This window comes from Triturus cristatus, chromosome 2_1, assembly GCF_964204655.1.
Source record: "Triturus cristatus chromosome 2_1, aTriCri1.1, whole genome shotgun sequence".
NCBI lineage: Eukaryota > Metazoa > Chordata > Amphibia > Caudata > Salamandridae > Triturus > Triturus cristatus.
The window spans coordinates 3,262,249-3,270,937 of NC_140581.1; positions in this window are offsets into that span (position 1 = coordinate 3,262,249).

Sequence of the window (8,689 nt, forward strand, 5' to 3'; positions counted from 1 at the left end):
GGAGCTATGGCTTCTAAAGCTTTTTCCTTGGGTGTGACTTTGTCTGACATTATGAAGGCCGCAGATTGGTCTTCTGATTCCATGTTTAAGGCTTTTTATTATAAACCTATTGATCATGTTGCTTCAGTAGTGGTGGATAAGCTTTGAACAAGCATAATCGGAGCCTCCTGTCCTGACATAGAATTAAAAATTTGCTAACATTCGTGACAAGAATTTTCAATTCTATTAAGGACAAGGAGGCGAGGATTATCCCACCCATTATGTTCCTTCTCATGTATTAATTTGCATTTACACAGATGTTCGCATATGTATTATGTACCTTCTGCTGTTATATATTTCTCTGATATTCTCCCCCCCTTGTTACATTTTTTCTTATATTGGATGTATTTTACGGCAGTCTGTCTCTTTTCAGGTTCTGACCCGAAGTGACACTCTTACTGCATCTTTTGGTTTCCTCTGCATCCGATGGCGTCTGGCTACCAGAATCCTGTCGCCCTCCAGGGATGTGCGTTCTGCCTTACAGTCTCCTGCGATCTTTGCTGGTGATCCCTCCTGTTGGTCGTTGTGACTCTTCATCTGTTTCTTCTACTTTTGGAAACTGTTCTCCTCACCAAAGAAAGAGGATGTTGTACTTGCTATGTTGGCTTATATAGACAATGGACTCTATGGTTATACGTCATACCCTGGTGTTCATGGGTATTGTAGTTTTTTCTTATACTGTGTTTTGGCTGCTGAGCATTTCTAGTAAAGAAATGAGAAAGCATAATCCTCGCCTCCTTGTCCTTAATAGAATTGAAAATTCTTGTCACGAATGTTAGCAAATTTTTAATTATATTGAAGCGAGGTCATACATGCAAACAAATATAATTAAATAAAAAAAATACAACAAGGGACCTTCCTCAGGAATCTTCATGACACAGGTTGCAATTTGCAACCCACTGGGAATGTGTAAGAACACAGGGATGGTGGCGTGCTGGGGACAGCAGACAATCCATGTCTATGTTTGCTTTTTAATAAAGCAACTTTTTTTTAATCCAGCCCATTTTCCGTACAGGACAATAGGATGTGTTTCAAAAAGAAAAATGAAATGTTTGTTTCATTAGGTCTTGCCTAGCGTTGCAGCGTAAATGAGCTGCCATTGCTTTGCGAGGCATGCAATATACACTATGGTGTGGAAGCTATGTGGAAGCTCCGCCCAATCTCCGACCCATCTTTTTCAATGGCTTAGGTTCTAAATACTGCCTTCCGATTGGTTTTCAGCTAGTTAGTCCCTCCCCATAACAGTCATGCCAGTAATTTGTGTCCTTCCATGGCTACTGGCCCCTTCACAGCACAGACTACTTTCTTCTTCATAGGTTTCCCGAGCGTTGCAGCGCGAATGCGTTGCCATCGCTTGTGAGGCATGCAGTATACTCTATAGTGTGGAAGCTTTGTGGAAGCTCCGCCCACTCTCCGGTCCATCTTCTTCATTGGCTTAGGTTCTAAATGCTGCCTTCCGATTGGTTTTAAGCTTGTTAGTTCCTCCCCATAACAGCCATGTCAGTCATTTGTGTCCTTCCACGGCTACTGGCCCCTTCACAGCACAGACTACTTTCTTCCTGTGCACCCCCTCCCGCAGTCCAATGCCTCATCGCCTGCACGCATTGCTATTTGCAATGCAATAGGTCTTGCGTAAATGCCAGTCCTATTACATTGCCAATGCTTGTTGGTATTACTCTCATCTGTTTCACGCAGTGCTTTAGGGTCACAACATTATAGAACCTACCCTGTAGATGAGACCATATCCGCGGTTCAGCAATTAGACGAAAGAAAATGTATGCTCTCCGGCTTTCCCTTATTCGCCGTGCCAATGTCAGTGCCGACAGAGCCCACAAGAGGGCAGCAGAGCTCCAAATAAAATGACTTTGCAGCAATTTATTTTCAAGACAATCAAACTGTCCATCTCAGGGCCATCATTTCAATGTACACTGCAGAATATGAACATTCTCTATTTCCATATATGTGGGCTAAGTAAAATTCAGCAATCCAACACACTTAAGAACTGATTTCAGACATTTTCAATTGTGTGACCCAGGGAGTATTGTCCTCTTGCTCCGATCATGATATTGCTTCAAGAGGAAAGGTTTATCCACTCGTTAAAAAGAGCGGCTTAAGTGTTTTTTATACTGGAAAATAAACATCTGGGATTTAATTTAAAAAAAAATTGAGATTTCAGTACTCGAACATTCCTTGCTGAGTACATATGTGTCCCCTACCTCTCCTGGCCTGACCAGTCTCCTGTATGTGACAGTCTCTTGGGACTCCCGGAAATTTCCCAGGTCACAGCGCGGGCAAGAAGATGTACTCTGCAGGAGGAAGAGAGGCTCTGCTGCAGGGTGAACCGTGCGCAGCTTGTTCTAAAACCCACGGCATAGCAAATATGCAGTAAGTATGTTTTAAAAATGACTTAAAAGGTTGCTCTTTGCTACAGAGTACATGCAGTTAGTTCTCTTAGTTTATTGACTCGTTCAAGTAAGTGAATTGTGTAGCTGTGGTGCGCCAGACCCTGGACTGCTCATTTCACTGGTGTTACATTTTGAAATAATACAACCTGCTGTGACCGCTGTGTGTATCTCCCAGCCTCTCCTGAGGCTTGCCCAGCACCATGCTGTCATGACACTAACTGTGCCAGCCGGAGTCTGCGAGTCAGCTGACTCTAATTAATGTATGCTATAGGCCCGAGGCAGCTGGGCTCTGTGTTGGGGCCTCTCACACCGTTAGGTGGTTCTGCAGTATAAACGCAAGTCCTTGCTCCTTTTAGTGGTAATTCTCAGCGGAGCCATGTGACCTGCTTTCGAGCTGTCCTTTTTTTTCCTAGTGGTGACATCTGAGGCTAATATCAGTAGTTACTTCACAAGTCTTACTTTCTTGCTAACAGCATTCGCTTATGAATAAGGTGGCCCCTGCAGCGACAGCTTTACCCACTTAGTTCACCCCACTCCAAGTGAAAAACCTTTTCCCATCACATACATTTTTTTGCGTGGCCTCGTCTTGGACAACAAACACCACCTGGTAAAAGTGATTTGTTTTATTCTCCTTGGTAAAATAGCAATAGAATAAAACACATACGTCCTATCACTTTTATGAAATATGTAAGTAAACCTGACTCGTGTCAAGAACAGAAGTATGGGCATGGTCTTCAATGCTGTGTCATGTGAAGTGATGCTCGCCCTCTTTCATATCTGCCAAGGTTTCAGATTGCTATGTATGATATTTTGATAATTTCGTTGTAATTATGACTCAGCCCCCTCATGAATTTGCAGCAGTTTTAAGATCTAAGAGTTTTTCGTTGCTCAAATGGGTCAAATTTCTGATATTTATGTTTCCCTCATCTTTTATTAGTTCATTTTGATGGCGAGAAAAGTGGCACTCATAGTGGTACAAATGGCACTCATAATTACACAGAAATTTTGAAAATGTCACACATAGCAATCTAAAACCTTGGCAGCTTTGCTCTCGGGTAATTTCTGTGTTTCCTGCCTCGTGCTTCAGCTGCTCGGTGTTTCTCCCACCGGGACACCAGAGCAGTAAACCCCGAGCCCTGCAGCGCACAAGGAACTTCACTTCCATTACAGTCCATTAAAGGAGCAAGTTGGTCAGAGCACGAGCACAAAGCACTTCCACATGCGGGGTGCGGGAGCCTGAGAGTGGAATGTGAATAGGAAAGCACTGCGCCACAGTGGGATGTGTGCTGTGTGCATCGTCGAAGGAAAAGGATTTTTCAGATGTGTCAGTGCTTAATTTGTCAAATAATGAGTACCGGTGCCCAAAGCTCTGCTCGGAAGCCCTATTAAATAAATGTCGGCGGGCCGAATACCAGGGCTCTCTAGAACTGAAACCACCCCAGGCCTCTTTGATCCAGTACCCGACACCCGTGGCTCGTTTACTTCTCTTGCTGGTTCCTGCTGTCTCCCTTTGTGACGGTACTTAAGTCTTTCTCATCCGCCTTCTTTCCCCTTTGTGTGTTTAGGTCGAGCATTCGAGACCTCTTGTATATACTTATTATATACTTATATGTGTATGTACTATGTGGGCTCTGGAGATCAGTCCTAGGACTTGTCTGCTTCCGCTTAAGGACTTTATTTTCCTGTTCAACTGCCTCCTTTTGTCCAGCAGAGGTCAGTAAAATACCAGAATCACTTTAGCATGCTCTAGATTCCAGTCCATAGAAATTATATTCTGCGAGCACCCGTAGACAAAAATATTTTTTTTCAAATCTTGTATTTTCAGTGATATGACCACCGAGGGCCGCGATTTTATATTACAAACAGAGCTTTGAACTATACCATTTCCAGCTCAAAGGCACTATTTCTCTACGTGTGTTCCCATACCTGGCGTGTCACGCAGTTTAGTGCTTACTCTCTCTCCATTTTAAAGAACAGTAGATGTTCAGCACCCTGGCTAATGTGCTGCATAGCTAAATACATATAGACTCCCAAAGGCGAGACCGATTGCATTGCAAATGCTTGTTTTTTAAGGGTAGGCACTGGTCCATGGGACCACTGCCTGCTCTTAAAAACGATTTTGCTACCATTCACAAAGGGGAAGGGGTCCCAGGCCCTCATCACTAGCCGACTGGACTACGGTAATGCCCTCTATGTACTTCAGACCATACAGAACGCTGCAGCCAGACTCATCCTCAGTCTTCCCCCAACAAACCTACATCACACCCCACCTCAGGAAACTCCACTGGCTCCCTGTACAGAAGAGATGCCAATACAAGCTGCTGACCCACACACATAAGGCTCTACACAATCAAGGACCCGCCTACATTAATCACCGGCTGAACTTTCACCAACTGTCAGGAAGACTACGCGCCACCTCCCTTTCACTTGTCCATACTCCCCGTATCTACTGAAGCAGAAGTGGAGGACGCTCCTTCTCCCACATCACAGCAAAGACCGGGAACATCCTCCCCACGCACCTCCGGACCATCACCTCACTTCTGGAATTTCGAATGGCCCTCAAGATCTGGCCGTTTGAATAAGCCTCCGGGCCTGCAAGCGCCTGGAAACCCTTTCGGGTGATGAGCCGAGCTTTATAAATCTTGATTGACTGATTTTGTTGTGTCTGGGAGCACTGAGTTGGGTCTGTTATGTCTGCGTCAGTTTTTCCTGTTCTCATTTCTGTAAGAGATCTTAACATGTTCATTTTTTAGATCGGGACCTTGAATATATAGAAGGACCGGTTTACATCTGCATCGCCTTGAATGCCTGCCATAGTGCTACTGTTTGGAATTCACAAACTTTGGCAGAACTAGTCTTGGAAAGCTGCACAAGTCTCAATTTTCTGGGCATACTACAGGCAAGCAAAGACCCAAAAGATGACGGAAGGAACCTTGCACGTATTCTGACCAGTGGAAATCGCTTGAGTGGCATTGCAAGCCATTGTTTTTCACTCACTGTGCCACTTTGGACAGAGGCCCACATAATGCAGAGCAGTGCTGACCCTGGCCCTCATAGAAACACCTGCACCCACTGCTTCACTCAGAGAGGCGACATTCATACCCGACTCACGCGGACAATCCTGCTCTCCTGTGGGTAGATCAAGTCGCTGTAACAATCGCTGGTTCGACATTTCATCTGAATGACGTATGTGGTACCAACTCGGGATGCTTGAAAGCTGGGTTAACCTTACAAAGGTACCAGGCTCTGCTTTGCAGATTAAGTCTTGATCTATATTATACCAGCACGTGGTGCCCCAAGTGCCGAAAATAGAATTTCTTCAACACATATCTATGGGGCAAATTCCATCGCCTTTAACTGAGGTTACCATTTGAAGGTAAAGTTAAAAACACAAACAGGAAAATATAAAACTTTCTGGACTTCGTGTCAGCGGTAATTAAGTTAGCAAACCGCCCAGGGCTCTGTGCACCTGACAGATGTCATTGTGTCCTGAGCAGAACAGACAGTATAAGACGTTCTGTTTTTGTGCTATACCTAAATCGTGAACGAAACTTCAAAGGCAAGATATACAAAGTAAAAAATATCTAAACCCAGAAAGTGTAATATGAGACACTAAATCTCAACATGCGTCACTTTGCATTCATGTAAGCATGGGTTCGGGTAACGTTACGCTTAGCAATGTTCAACTGACATTTAAACTCAATGTAGTATGTCCTACGGGAGAAAAGCAAATGGTATAGAAATGACATTCTCGCCGTTTGAAAGAGGAAAAAACAAAAAAGAAAGCTACAAGTTTGTCTGTTCTTCAGTAACAAACGATTCTACTCTTGACCTGTTGCTCTGAAGGAGCTGCCCTTTTTATTCGTGTATGTATCTGAGTGAATTACAACGACCGCTTGTTCCTTCCGCCAGTTCCTCAGGTGCTTTACACAGGTGTGCGTCGACTATTCGCTCGTCATTGTGACCTGCACGTACCCCATGTGCTCACTTCTAGCACAAGTGACACGTCCCTGCGCCGCCCCAGGGATGCGCCCACTCTGGACTGAGCGTCCAAGCGGTGCTTCAAATACACGGTTACTTCAGCCCTCCGAGGGCCAGCACGAGACTGCGACGTTTATCCCTTTACACCAGTGAGAAACGACAGTACACACACACAAAATATTTCCCATACAGCCAGGACACAAGTCCTAAAAAAAGAAGTGGGGGGACGCTCCAAGTTAGGTGGTGACACCGGAAGTGACCTCACAGCCGGAAGTGACGTCACGAGATGGAGTCCCCACTAATTAACAATGGTTAGAAGGCATGGGGGCAGGTTCAAAGGGAAAAGGAGAATGTTTACGTTGGAATTAGTCACCGTATTGACACTCAAAGGAGCGGGGAAATTAAAGATGCGCTTCTTCGGTGCGTATTTATTGCCCACAGTAAATTTGCCGGTCTCCGTCTGAAATGCATAAACACATACTGACCTTTTCTAATATACGGCCACGAGCGCCCGTCTGTCATACTGAACGGCTCCATCAACGTGAAACAACTTAAAGAGCTCTGTTCGCCCTCTCTCGACAATAGAAGGTTAGGTTTGGTGAGTGCTGAGCGCGCGCGCAGGCTCGGGTACCGGCTCCATCTTTTGGGCAGGGTGGACGGCGTCCACCCGGTAAAAACCCGGTAAAATAAGTGGGGGGACGCCGTCCACCCGCGTGGTACCCCGACTCGAGCCCTGCATACAGCCCATTCTATAATGGCCAGAGCAAACCGGGTATGGCTCCCTGTGCACTGAGTATACCCACCCCCCCTATAAAGCTATATGTGGAAACCACTGGCCTTTACCCCCTAGTTACTGTCACCACAACAGTGTCTCATCTGTCGGAGGAAAACAACCAATCAGGGTTGCAGCCCTCCGCACACACCTGTGCACGCATCCTGCCCTTGTGCACTCTTTCCCCTCCTCCCTCCTCTCTTGCTCGGAGGAAGTCTCCTCTCGGGTGAGCTGCGCCCTGTGTCCTCCTTCAAGCGGTTCCACGTAAAACACCGTCCGGGGGGCTGCTGCTGGCCACCCAGGACATGCCGGGAGACGCCGAGGCTGAGGCAGGGGGTGAGGGGCTGCCAGAGAGCGGCAAGGAGGAGGCTTTCTTCCAGAAGCTGCCCCTCTCGGTGGTGCTGCTGCTGGTGTTGGTGGTGCAGCTGCTGGTGGTGGTGGTGCTGGTGGTGCTGATGGTGCTGGTGCTGGTGGTGCTGATGGTGCTGGTGGTGGTGCTGATGGTGGTGCTGCTGGTGCTGCTGCTGGTGGTGGTGCTGCTGCTGCTGGTGGTGGTGGTGGTGGTGGTGCTGCTGTTGGTGGTGCTGGTGGTGGTGCTGATGGTGATGTTGCTGGTGCTGCTGCTCGTGGTGGTGGTGCTGCTGCTGCTGGTGGTTATGCTGATGGTGCTGCTGGCGGTGGTGGTGGTGCTGCTGCTGGTGGTGGTGGTGCTGATGGTGCTGCTGCTGGTGGTGCTGCTGCTGGTGGTGCTGCTGGTGGTGGTGCTGCTGGTGGTGGTGGTGGTGCTGATGGTGCTGCTGCTGGTGGTGCTGCTGCTGGTGGTGCTGCTGCTGGTGGCGCTGCTGGTGGTGGTGCTGCTGGTGGCGCTGCTGGTGGTGGTGGTGCTGATGGTGCTGCTGCTGGTGGTGCTGCTGCTGGTGGTGCTGCTGGTGGTGGTGCTGCTGGTGGTGGTGGTGGTGCTGATGGTGCTGCTGCTGGTGGTGCTGCTGCTGGTGGTGCTGCTGCTGGTGGCGCTGCTGGTGGTGGTGCTGCTGGTGGCGCTGCTGGTGGTGGTGGTGCTGGTGGTGCTGGTGCTGCTGGTGGTGGTGGTGCTGCTGCTGGTGGTGCTGCTGGTGGTGGTGCAGCTACTGGTGGTATTGCTGCTGCTGGTGGTATTGCTGCTGGTGCTGCTGGTGGTGGTGCCGCTGCTGCTAGTGGTGCTACTGCTGCTGGTGGTGCTGGGTCTTGAGCAGAAGGCTCTGGCTTGGCCCCCAGTGCTTGAAGCTGCTGTGCGGTTGCAGGCAGCCGCCTCCCCCTGCTGGACCTGCCGGAGGGAAGCTCCGATTTAAAGGAGCAATCCACTAAAGAAAGTGCGCAATGAAAATAAGAATGAAAACAAAATCGCGCGAACCGCGCGTTTGTGAAGTGTGTGCCATTAACTATATTTAAGCGAGGTCTCACACGTATACAAATATAATTAAATAAAACAAGCATTTGCAATGCAATAGGTCTC